Source organism: Podarcis bocagei, assembly GCF_964188305.1.
Source record: "Podarcis bocagei genome assembly, chromosome: 8".
NCBI lineage: Eukaryota > Metazoa > Chordata > Lepidosauria > Squamata > Lacertidae > Podarcis > Podarcis bocagei.
In genome coordinates this window covers 22762538-22776678 of record NC_138133.1, presented here as the reverse complement: position 1 = coordinate 22776678, position 14141 = coordinate 22762538, and positions in this window count along the sequence as shown.

Genomic DNA, 14141 nt, shown 5'->3' with positions numbered 1-14141 from the left:
ATTTTTAAAAAGTGAACATTAAATGATGGAGCCATTAAATTTGAACTCTGCGTCAAGGAACAGGGCAAGATTAATTTCAATAGAAAAATAGCATGTTCTACCGCACAAATTATTTAAAATGATGGCAAATGTATAATATTCTCGGTAGCGGCGCCCTCCCGGTGGAACGCCCTCCCTTCAGCTGTCAAGGAGATAAAGAATTACACAACTTTTAGAAAACATCTGAAGGCAGCCCTGTATAGGGAAGTTGTTAAGACTTGATGGTTAACCTATGCTTTTAGATATGCTGTAAGCCACCCAGAGTGGCTGGGGAAACCCAGCCAGATGGGCGGGGTGTAAATAATAGAATTATTATTATTATTATTATTATTATTATTATTATTATTATTATTATTATTACAGTTGTACCCTGGAAGTTGAATGGAATCCGTTCCCGAAGTCAAATGTTCAAGAACCAAACTGTGGCTTCTGATTGGCTGCAGGAAGCTCCCATTGGACATTCGGGTTCCAAAAGAACATTCGCAAACCGGAACACTAACTTCCGGGTTTGTGACGTTTGGGAGCCAAAACGTCCGAGTGAAAATAAAGACAATTCAAGATAAAGACAAATTTTTGGCAAGATACCAGGAGGATTTACAGAAGGGGACTGTGGACGTACTTGCAGAACAGAGGAGAGCACTGGACATCCTGAATCTCTCGTTTGGACAAAAACCACCACCATCAGAAGAAGAGCAACAACTTGGAGCTGTTGGAGGAGCCTTAAGAAAATAACAAGATGGCTCTGCAATTCCTTAGTTGGAATTGTAATGGGCTCAATGGGCCTTTGAAGAGAAGACAAGTATTTCATATATTGAATAAAGAACAATCGGACTTGATATGCTTACAAGAAACTCACATAACCAGAGCCCACAGGAGATTACTTTCAAATAAAAGGCTAGGACAAGAATTTATCTCATCAGACAAAGTTAAGAAGAGAGGAGTTGTAATATATGTGAAGGAGAAATGGGCTCCAAAAATGATATTCAAAGATGAACAAGGGAGATATCTGGCTGTGGAGATACAAGTACAAGGAGAAAAATTCTTAGTTGTTGGAGTTTATGCACCAAATGAAGGCAAATCTGACTTCTTTAAGAGACTTCATGAAACTTTGACGGACTATTTGGATTACAATATGATAATCATGGGAGACATGAATGGCGTGGTCTCCACTAATATGGACAAGGCACAAAGACTAACAGTCACTAAAGAAGGGAGACTCCCTAAGACTTTTTTTGAAATGACAGAAAATATGGACTTGATAGACATTTGGAGAACAAGGAACCCTCTGGAGAGAGAGGGAACCTTTTTCTCCCAAGCAATGATGACCTGGACCAGAATTGACCAAATCTGGGTTACTAGTGGACTGGCTCCAAAGATTAAGAAAGTGGAAATCTGCCCAAAAACTTGCTCCGACCATAACGCCGTGAAGATGGAGATGAAACTCACAATAACTGGTCAATTTAGATGGAGAATGAATGACACCCTCTTTCGAGATAAGGAGATTCTCACGAAGGCCCAAAAGACCCTAAAAGACTATTTTGAAATAAATTTGAGGACCGACGTGGAGAAAAGAGTGATCTGGGATGCAAGTAAAGCGGTTATGAGAGGATTTCTGATTCAACAAAATTCAATAAAGAGGAAAAAACAAAATGAGAAAAAAGAGAAGATCTTGGAAATGATAAAGGAAGGAGAGAGGAAATTAAGAACAAAACCAAAGTCTCAGGACATTTTAAGAGAGATCAAGTTATATCAAACTCAATATATGGAATTGATGAACCAAGAGATTGAATGGAAGATAAAGCAAATGAAGCAAAAAACTTTTGAATCAGCAAATAAATGTGGTAAACTTTTGGCATGGCAATTGAAGAAAAGGCAGAAACTAAATACAGTTACAAGTCTAGAGGTGGATGGAAAGAATATATCTAAACCCAATGAAATCAGAAATTGCTTTTTAAGTTATTTCAAAAAACTCTACACTCAAGGCCCGCAAAATGAAGAAGATATAGACAAATTCCTTGGAAGATATGGATTACAAAACATCTCTCAGCAAAGTAAGATGGACCTGAACCAGAGAATCTCAGAACAAGAGATAGAGGCTGCCATTCAGAATATGCAACTGGGCAAATCTCCGGGACCAGATGGATTGACTTCTAGATACTACAAATCGCTGAAGGAATGGTTGATTCAACCATTAAGAGAAGTTTGCAATGAGATCCTTGAAGGAAAAAGGGCACCTGAATCGTGGAAAGAGGCATATATTTCACTCATACCAAAGTCAGAGACTGAAAAGACCCAACTCAAGAACTACCGCCCAATATCATTGCTCAATGTGGATTACAAAATTTTTGCAGACATTTTGGCAAAAAGACTCAAAAGAGTCTTGATGGAGATGATTCATAAGGACCAAGCAGGCTTTCTCCCTAAAAGACACCTGGCAGACAATGTAAGGAATGTTATAGACATTCTGGAAAAGCTAGAGGTGAATATAAACACTAAAGCAGTATTGATCTTTGTGGACGCGGAGAAAGCCTTTGACAATATCTCTTGGAGTTTTATGAAAAAGAATCTTCATAGGATGGGGGTAGGCCGGGGTTTTGAGAATGGTATGGCTGCAATATACTCTGAACAAAAAGCCAAACTGATTGTAAATAATGTTGTGACTGAGGAGCTTAAGATAGAAAAAGGAACACGACAGGGGTGCCCGATTTCCCCATTACTCTTTATTTCAGTTCTGGAGGTGTTGCTGAATATGATAAGAAATGACCAGCAGGTTAAGGGTGTGCAGGTCGGAGCTAAACATTACAAGTTAAGAGCGTTCGCAGATGACTTAGTATTGACTTTGCAAGAGCCAAACACTAGTACGAAAAAGGTATTAGAAATAATACAACAGTTTGGCCAGGTAGCTGGATTTAAGTTGAACAAGCTAAAAACCAAAGTTTTAGGGAAAAACCTAACAGATATGGAAAAGGAGAAATTTCAAGAGGAAACAGGTTTGACTGTGGTCAAGAAGGTTAAATATCTAGGAGTTTATCTAACATCCAAGAATCAGAATTTGTATAAGGACAATTATGAAAAATGTTGGTCAGAAATTAAAAAAGATTTAGAAATATGGTCAAATTTGAAACTGTCAATGTTAGGCCGAATTGCAGTAATCAAAATGAATGTATTGCCTAGAATGCTATTTTTGTTTCAGACCTTGCAGATTATTGATAAGATGGAATGTTTTAAGAGGTGGCACAAAGATATCTCAAAATTTGTCTGGCAGGGCAAAAAGCCCCGAATTAAATTTAAAATACTGACAGATGCTAAAGAAAGAGGGGGTTTTGCCCTGCCGGACCTAAAATTGTATTATGAGGCAGCAGCTTTTTGCTGGCTCAAAGAATGGATGCTCCTCGAGAATACAGACATCTTAGATCTGGAAGGTTTCAATAACGCTTTTGGTTGGCATGCATATCTTTGGTATGATAAAGTTAACAGTGCCTTCAAAAATCACATTGTTAGAAAAGCATTGTTTAATGTTTGGATAAGATATAAAGATCTATTGGAAAACAAAACCCCTAGATGGGTGTCACCAGTGGAGGCCAATGCAGTGAAAAAACTCAATATGGAGGTCGGATGGCCGAAGTATTGGGAAATTTTAGAACAGGATGGAGATAAGTTCAAATTACAAAGTCAGGAGAAATTGAAGCATAAAGTGGAAAATTGGTTCCAATATCGTCAAATAATGGAATTTTTTAAACAGGACAGGAAAGTCGGCTTCCAGGTGGAAAAATCAAAATTAGAAACCGAATTGTTAGAACCCAATACTAAGAATTTATCTAGAATGTACAACTTGTTGTTGAAATGGAACACACAGGATGAAACAGTTAAATCGGCTATGATTAAGTGGGCTCAGGATGTTGGACATAACATTATGTCAGCTGACTGGGAATGGTTATGGAACACCGGTATAAAATTTACGGCATGTAATGCCTTAAAGGAAAACATTATGAAAATGGTATACAGGTGGTACATGACCCCAGTCAAGCTGGCAAAAATCTATCATTTCCCCGATAACAAATGTTGGAAGTGTAAAGAGACTGAAGGTACCTTCTATCACCTTTGGTGGACATGCCCGAAGATTAAGGCCTTCTGGGAAATGATCTATAATGAAATGAAAAAGGTACTTAAATGTACCTTTTCTAAAAAACCAGAGGCCTTCCTCTTGGGCATTGTCGGCCAATTGGTGACAAAGAAAGATAGAGCTTTTTTCATGTATGCCACAACAGCAGCAAGAATACTTATCGCAAAGTATTGGAAGACACAAGACCTACCCACTTTGGAAGAATGGCAGATGAAAGTGATGGACTACATGACATTGGCCGAGATGACAGGCAGAATCCGTGACCAACAAAAAGAGACGGTAGAAGAAGAATGGAAAAAATTTAAAAGCTATCTTAAGGACTACTATAAACTTAATGAATGTTAAAATGTCGTAGTTTCCAGAAACAAAGGGGTACAGGGACATAAGGTCAGAGTGTAAGAGAGGACTAAGAGGATAGAGATTGGAAAGTAATAACTGGGAGTTGCTAGTTGAACTATGGACATTGGGATGCAGAGAGGGGGGGGGTATGGGGAAGTCCTAGAAAGGAGGTTTATGAAAATATGTTTGAAACTATACGTGTATGTTTGTCATTCTTAATGTCTGTCTGTCTTTCTTAAAAATGTTGTAAAACCAATAAAAATTTTATAAAAAAACAAAACAAAACGTCCGAGTTCCAGGGCATTCAGGATCCAGGGTATGACTGTATTATTATTTTTAAAAGTTACAGCAAAAGCTTCCCATATGTATTTTCTAATAAAAAAATATGGGGGCAATGAAAATATCACAAAATCCTGGTATTTGCTGGAAAATGGAAAGAATTGTCACAGGTCCTTAATCCAGGGCTATAGCTATGCAGCAATCAAGAACTATAAATTCTTGTATGGATGTAATGCATCTATGTGCTCACCACTCAAGTATCTTTTCAACATGGCCCTAGCCATATGGGAGCTACTTGTGATCTTCACAGACAGCCCCTATCCATGTGATCAGCTCCGATAAACATTGTTCCAGATGTCTGAGACGCATTGTGCTCTTGTTCTCACCACTATGGTAACCCCCACCCCCCACCCCACATCAACTGTATCAACACAGAAATTTGCAGTTCCAATAGCTTCATAAATTTGGCCACTGACTAAAAGCCTGTAGTGGTCCTTCCGATTTCCAGGATTTTGTGACAGCTCCATTGGGCTTACATGTTCATATTCATGGAAAAGCAGACTTCATACAACGAGGGTAACATTTAATGCCACCTCCATGTGTTCCAAAACAAGAGATGTTTAAGACAAAGAGCCCCATTAGCCTTCTCCAAAATTTCAAGCTGTTTGATAAAGCCCTCCTCGGCCAAAGACCAGATTTCTTCCTAATTGCCATAAATAATGGGCAATTGATGATATTTTCTCAGGTTTGCTTGGAAAATGTTCAGAATTCTGAAGGAATTTATGGCAGTTCAGGTCTTCTCAGGTATTCCTCAGTCACACGGAACTTTCTGATGTGTTTCAAGGCATATCTAGGAACCTTAGGTATTAAATTAGTTTTTTCTCACGCACTGTAATTCCTTGCAAACCGGCACCCGGCGTTCCGACTAAATCATGACTTTCACCTCGAATGAAGTCTTTTGTCTCTAAATTTTACTGTAACATTCTTGCTGCAGCTTTCAAAGTGGATTTATTTGATACAAGATGGGTAGCTTTGTATTATCCATTTATGGGGCTATTTTTAATTTCCAGACACTATGTGGTTGCACATTTCCTCTGCATCATCACAAACAGCACAATAAAAAAATCTCTCAACAGCCAGGAAACTCTTGGAAGCCGCAGGAATGTTTTACTTCCAGAACTAACTGCTGAGCCCCCTTTCTTTATTTTTTTCAAATAAAGTTAACAGATCTCTCGCATTTGCTAGGGAGGGGCTGAAGAAATGGCTGGGTCAGCAACTGCTCGAGAGCCCTCAGTAAAGTGTAACTAGAAAAGTAAGCAATGTAGGAGAAATATTGGATTGGCTAGTAAAACATATTCTGTAGGCCCTTTGGACCATTCTATGGACTGGCACCCTGCTTCAAGAAAAATTGGTTCTTTGAGGAAATACTATTCAGTGAGATATTAATGATGGCAAGGAGTACATGCTAAATATTGGAAATAACTGCATCATATATATGTATGTATGTATGTATGTATGTATGTATGTATATATATACACACACACATGCATTATATTATATTATATTATATTATATTATATTATATTATATTATATTATATTATATTATATTATATTATATTATATTATATTATATTATATTATTAGACGCAGGTGGCACTGTGGGTTAAACCACAGAACCTAGGGCATGCCGATCAGAAGGTCAGCGGTTCGAATTCCCGCGACGGGGTGAGCTCCCGTTGCTCGGTCCCAACTCCTGCCAACGTAGCAGTTCGAAAGCACGTCAAAGTGCAAGTAGATAAATAGGTACCGCTCTGGCAGGAAGGTAAACAGCATTTCCGTGCGCTGCTCTGGTTCGCCAGAAGCGGCTTAGTCACGCTGGCCACATGACCCGGAAGCTGTACGCCAGCTCCCTTGGCCAATAAAGCGAGATGAGCGCCACAACCCCAGAGACGTCCGTGACTGGACCTAATGGTCAGGGGTCCCTTTACCTTTACCTATATAACTGGCAGATAGAGGAGGGGGAGTACCTTCTCTCTCTCTCTCTCTCTCTCTCTCTCTCTCTCTCTCTCTCTCTCTCTCATTCCTTCCTTTGTTTTCCTGTTTTTCTTTTCTTTTTTTCTGTTGGACTGCATTTGGATGAAGGTGATGGATGATTGATGAAAGACGCTGTGTGAGAGGCAGGGAAGGGAAGATCTCCCGGGGGGGGGGGAGGCTGGGAGAAGAAAGGGAAGCTCCCAGGTGAGAGCTGGGAGAGTTTATCTCTTTCCAAGTGGGATAAGAGTTATGATTTACCCGAGAGAAAGGACTTTGTATCCTCTGTTTTCGCTTCTGTTTTTATTTTTGTTTAGATTAGTTTGGGTTGGGTTTTTTTGGTAATGTATTATGAAAAGTCTTAATAAAATCTTATATGAAAAGACAGAAAGAAAGAAATTCAGTATTCTGTACAACATTATGTACCCTGGGGTTGATCCAGACTTTGCAGTCACTGCCAGGCCTTATAGAGTGGCAAAGTCACCAATACATGTGCAGCCCTGCCACTTGCGTGCCAAGGCCACGTTACCCACAGTTCCCTCATGGACAATAATTACGTGGGCATGGGTTTATGGGTTCAAACAGGCCACAACTTTATTGGTTACAGATGTGAGCAGTTTGGCTTAGGCATTGGATGAAGCCAGGCTGTATCACAACTCCAGCCCGTCTGCAGGGAGTCCATCTCAGGGTGAACCACCAATAGGGGGAGCCCTATGACTTACAGCAAATAGCCCTCCCCCCGAGGGGGGCCCTGGATCCCTTTAACAGGATACCCTTATTGAGGAGGAGCAGGCGAGAGCTACAACCTCCTCTCCATCCAAACAATGGCTTACCCAATGCCTAACCTCACAAAGTTGTGACGATTGCTACCAGGTAGGTGAAAACCAAATGGCTGGTGCCAATTTGCCAGGTGGAAAAAATTCCTACCTGGCCCCAACAATATGGTGGCCAACAGTTGTCCATAGCAATGTCATATTACAGCACAGCATGAAAAGAGGGCAGGTGGGCCAGGAGATCTGGCAAAAAGGGCGAGAGGGGAGGTCCTGCCCAGCTATGTCACGGTTAAACCTCCTCTGGCCACACCCCATCCTAGCGCTGTTTTCCTACTGCCACTTGCTGGTTGCTCTGCGTCACCCTCTGGTGTCACATTCTAATAGCATTAAAAGTTGGACGACATACAAATACGTTATGAAAACCCTTCCTTAACGTTAAAAACCATGAGTGTAGATCTGCCCTAACTCTGGCCATCTGAGAAGTGTTGCTATCATCTCCCCACATGAGACCCAGGTGGCAAAGGAGGAAAACTGGAGATCAAGTTAGGACTCAGGATGTACTTTTCTGGGTTCAGGGAAGCATCCATGAACCAAAGCACTTCAGGCCACTTTCTGGGGCTTCTAGGTTCTCAGTTATACTGGGGTTCTCTGTGGGTCATATGCCTCTTCCTGAGAGAAAGTATCCCCTGAGTCTGTGTGGATGTGGTATTGACAATAACCCAAGCACACCCAGTGGCTTGACGTCAAGGGCAATCTGCAAGCATCTTCCCCTGTTTTTCTCTTTTGTTTTGTAAACAAGGGATGCTTCAGATCATCTTGGCCACTTGAAATTAAATCAAACTGCATGCTGGTCTACAATCTGTCAGCCTCAATTCACATTCTTCTTAGGAACCATACTTGGGATGCACTATATATATATATTTATTTAAAAAATCAATTTGGACTTGTAACTGCATGTTTTTGTTTCCCCTTAAGCCTTCTACTCCAAAAATAGTTCGGTTTTTGCAACGTCTGTAGCATGGTAATAGATGTCATTCTCTTTCTGCCTGTGTAAGTTATTTCAATGGCAACTGAGGAGGTCTTGTGAAACACAAAATTGAGGGTCGTTAGCAGAGCAATATTTGAACTCGTGGCAAAGGTAAACAGGCATGGATAACCTGGGGGTTTGCTAGCGCTGGCACATGTCCCAGCACAAAGAGAAGAGAAAGAATGTAAACTCACATTTTGTATTCAGTGTAAAAATGTATTTTGGCCATGCAGGATTGCCTTGGAAGGAAGGCACAGGAGCAGCAAGCAAATGAGCTACCCAATCAGTCCAAAAATTGGAGGTAACACATTGGAAGTTCACTATTTTGACCCTTCATAACTGGGTTTAAGTCTCCACATTGTTTGTTCATAATGCATTTATGCAGAGGTCAGGAGGGGTTATGCTCAGATATAAAAGTAAAAAAGGTAAAGGACCCCTGAATGGTTAAGTCCAGTCAATGGCGACTATGGGGTTGCAGCGCTCATCTTGCTTTTCAGGCCGAGGCAGCAGGCATTTGTCCACAGATAGCTTTCCGGGTCATGTGGCCAGCAGGACTAAACCACTTCTGGTGCAACGGAACACTGTGACGAGTGCCAGAGTGCACGGAAACGCCGTTTACCTTCCCACCAGAACGGTACCTATTTATCTACTTGCACTGGTGTGCTTTTGAACTGCTAGGTTGGCAGGAGCTGGGACAGAGCAATGGGAGCTCACCCCGTCATGGGGATTTGAACTGCTGACGTTCCAATCTGCAAGCCCAAGAGGCTCAGTGGTTTAGACCACAGCGCCACCTGCTCCCTTGGCCACAGATATAAGAACCAAAGAACAGCCTGCTGGGTTAGGTGAATGCATGCCCTCCAACATTTCTCCAATGAAAATAGGGATGTCCTAAGGAAAAGTGGGACATTCTTGGATCAACTCAGAAACTGGGGTGGCTTCTGTAAATCTGGGGCTGTCCCTGGAAAACAGGGACACTTGGAGGGTCTGCATCTATTCCAGCAACCTGTTCTCACAGTAGCCAATCACATTCCCATGGGAAGAGGATGAAGAAGAAGAAGAAGAAGAAGAAGAAGAAGAAGAAGAAGAAGAAGAAGAAGAAGAAGAAGAAGAAGAATAGTAGTAGTAGTAGTAGTAGTAGTAGTTTGGATTTGATATCCTGTTTTATCACTACCCTAAGGAGTCTCAAAGCGGCTAACATTCTCCTTTCCCTCCCTCCCTCACAACAAACACTCTGTGAGGTGAGTGGGGCTGAGAGACTTCAAAGAAGTGTGACTGGCCCAAGGTCACCCAGCAGCTGCATGTGGAGGAGCGGGGAAGCGAACCCGGTTCACCAGATTACGAGTCCACCACTCTTAACCACTACACCACACTGGCCTAAAAGCAGGATCTGTCTGCAACAGCGCCCTCTTCATTTGTGATTCCTAGCAGTCACATAGTTTTTACTCCATTTCAGAGCCCGTCTTAAGAACATTAAAAAAGAACCTTGCTACAGCAAGCCAGGTCCAACCAGTCTAGCATCTTGCTTCCAATATGTAAAGCCTTGCCCCCTTGCCACAAAAACATTGTTTTTATGCTGTATTTCGGTGTACCACTTAGAGACTTTTAAATATTGAGTAGTATAGAAATGTTTTTAAATAGATTTGTTGAAAGTTTCCTGCGAAATGCATTGCAAACCCTTGAGGGGTTTTTTTACCAACAAGAGCATCTGAAAAGAATCAGATGGGTAGAAACGCCCTCCCACCTCACTAAACCAAAATGTTTTCTTGCAACAAAAAAGAGGGGGGCATTAGAATGGTAGGGCTATCTGGGTCTTGTTCTTAGTTTCAAGAGGGAATAGATGTCTCCGAACAACCACCAGAAGCTTTAGCAAACTACAGTTCCCAGGATTCTTTGGGTGAGGGGAACCATGACTGTTCAAGGAATACGATACTGCTTGAAATGTACGGTGAGGATTTAGACAAAATCTGCCACTGCACCTGAGGGCAGAAGCTAATCTAGAGGATGCAGGATAGACTATGTGTGGCAAAGACAGATCCAGGTATTACTGTATTTTTTGCTCTATAAGACTCACTTTTTCCCTCCTAAAAAGTAAGGGGAAATGGGTATGTGTCTTATGGAGCGAATGCAGGCTGCGCAGCTATCCCAGAAGCCAGAACAGCAAGGGGGATTGCTGCTTTCACTGCGCAGCAATCCCTCTTGCTGTTCTGGCTTCTGAGATTCAGAATATTTTTTTTCTTGTGTTCCTCCTCCAAAAACTAGATGCGTCTTATAGAGCGAAAAATATGGTAATTCTGTATTGCCTTTTGCCTCTCCATTGCCTACTGCCATCTGTGGTGTCTGCACGCCAACCCAGAAAAGTTGGGATTGGATAAACACACACTCTGCCTTCATCGAAGATTGTTTGATGCAGGTGAGATGGATTCCGACGGATCATATTTAAATGCAAATGACAGAGATAACTGTTTTCCCAGCACCTCAGTAAAAGACAACTTCTCCTCCTTCCCTTCCCTTCTTTCTCCTCTTTCTCCCTTCTTATCCTAGTCACGTGGCCACCAGCCAAGGCACTAGTCTATCAAAAGAACAATATCAACTGGGTTTGCCTCCAAAGCAGACGGTTCTAATTTCAGACAAGAAGCTGGTGGGTAGGGAAGAGACCCTTTCCAAAGAGAGAGGCTGCAAGATTCCCCCACATTTCCATTTGCTGTAAGGATGTTTGCAGAAAGTTATAGCCTTCATCAGGAAATCTGCCTTTCAAATATCTACAAATTCTAGCCCCAAGTGCGCAGACTGCCTGCTTGTCTGTTTTAATGTTGCGCAAGAAGAAACTTCCTAAGATAAAGGCAACAACTTTAACAGCAGGTGGCTGAAGCATAGCCTTCAGGAAAGCTGTTAAGAACCTTTTTTTTTTTTTGTACGCAGGGTGGGGGTGTATGTCTGTGAAATAAAACATAGTAGCATGCAGTCTCACTTGCAATTATCGATTCTGAGAAAAGCAGTCACTATATATTTAATTCAGGTTGCACATGTCTGGCACACAGGCTGGCTTAAAACAACCCAGTTTTACAAATACATTTGCTTAATACAATCCCCCTTGCTGGTTTCTGTAATTCTGCCCCAGGGGTTCTTCAGCTCTCTTGAACTGACAACAACTAGAGTGGTACCTCGGGTTAAGTACTTAATTCATTCCGGAGGTCCGCTCTTAACCTGAAAATGTTCTTAACCTGAAGCACCACTTTAGCTAATGGGGCCTCCTGCTGCTGCTGCGCCGCCGGAGCATGATTTCTGTTCTCATCCTGAAGCAAAGTTATTAACCTGAAGCACTATTTCTGGGTTAGCGGAGTCTGTAACCTGAAGCGTATGCAACCTGAAGCATATGTAACCTGAGGTACCACTGTATTCTGATTTAGGCTCCAATCCTGTGCATACTTATTTGAAAGGACATCCAGTTATTAGAGGATTGTCATATTTCTAAAAGTTAAAACCAGGACACCCCCCAAAGTTGTTGAGCTTTCTTTAGACAAACCCCAAAGTTGTTGAGGGTCCCCCCCCAAAAAAATACATGCCAAAAAGTCCCCCCAGACGTCAATTCTGCCTTTGAAATCCCAGTAATGTCTGCGAAAATCCAGATGTATGGCAGCCCTAGTTGTTATTAATTCTTATCATCATCATCAGCTTATATTATTATTATTATTCATTGCTATTCTGCATTTGATTTACAAATCGCTTCCTATGAAGCATCTCAAAGTAATTTCACAGTACAATAAAAACGTATGTAAAACAGTATGTACCATTTAATGCTTTACTTCTGAATAGTCCTATTGTATTGGATGGCCCTGTTAAATTGTTTGTTTGTTTTGTGAACCAGGGGCATGATCCAGCAAACGTTAAGCACTTTCCATTTCAGCAGTTTCCATGAGAAAGGGCGAGGCACCCGTTTCAGATAAACGGGAAAGAGGCTTAAATTCCGAGGGAGCGGGCATCATTACATTTTTGTATCTTTCAGAAACCAAGTGGCAGGACGATGGAAACAACCTCTCAGTTAAAATTCAGCTGCTGCAATTCTTCTCCGTAGTTGCAATCTAATGAAGCTGTATTCTTCATGCGGGGAAACCAGGCATATAGCTGGAAGGTGATCCTTAGAAGCTCCGGCTGCAGTCACAGGCGAGGCAGTTTTCATCTTCAATTTTCAATTTAAACTCAAAAGTAGTTTGCCACTTTCGTAGGTGGCAGAAACTTCAAAGAAATCCCTGAGACTCCAGCATTTTGTGTTATTTTAATCAGGAAGTTTTTTTGGGGGTGGTTAAAATCCCCCTAAACATTCTCAAGTAACCACTGGTGGTCCCCCAATTTCCGCTAGCCACTCTAACCAGAACTACAACAAATCCAGAACGCGGCAGCCAGACTGGTGACTGGGAGCGGCCGCCGAGACCATATAACACCGGTCTTGAAAGACCTACATTGGCTCCCAGTACATTTCCGAGCACAATTCAAAGTGTTGGTGCTGACCTTTAAAGCCCTAAACGGCCTCGGTCCAGTATATCTGAAGGAGCGTCTCCACCCCCATCGTTCTGCCCGGACACTGAAGTCCAGCACCGAGGGCCTTCTGGCGGTTCCCTCACTGTGAGAAGCCAAGTTACAGGGAACCAGGCAGAGGGCCTTCTCGGTAGTGGCGCCCTCCCTGTGGGATGCCCTCCCACCAGAAGTCAAAGAGAACAACAACTACCAGACTTTTAGAAGACATCTGAAGGCAGCCCTGTTTAGGGAAGTTTTTAATATTTAATGCTGTATTGTTTTTAACACTCAATTGGGAGTCGTCCAGAGTGGCTGGGGAGGCCCAGCCAGATGGGCGGGGTATAAATAATAAAATTATTATTATTATTATTATTATTATTATTATTATTATTATTATTATGTGTGTGTTTTCCTAGCTCCATGCTCAGGTGTCTTAAAACGTGAGCTCCTTTTCCCTGAAATTCTTCCTCTGTTCACAATTTAAACTGAGACTAGTTCAGGTTCATAAGCCGATATGGTAAGGAATTGCTCATTTTGCCAGCATTTTCCTGACACGCTTAGCATGCTGTCCCAGTATAAACCCATTCAATGTATTCCTCATATTAGGCACTTTGAAGCAGGAAGTCATTGTTGTCAAGCACTCAGGGGAAGCTGATCTCTTTAACCACCATTCTTGATGCAACCGTTGTAGGTTCAGCAGATCTGTCAAAAATGGAAATGCAGTTTACAGAACTATCCTTTGGGTCCAATCAATTGCCCTGGGAAAGTTCAAAGGCAGTCGGATATGTCCCAATGGCACGCTGCTGCATCGCTTGTGCACAGCCAATGCATTCCTGCCCTAGCTAAGCAAGAGTCTAACAAACAACAACAACAATAAATTTTATTATTTGTACACCACCCATCTGACTGGGTTGCCCCACCCACTCTGGGTGGCTTCTAACATATATAAAAACATAATAAAACATTACACATTAAAAGGCTTCCCTATAGAGGGCTACCTTCAGATGTCTTCTAA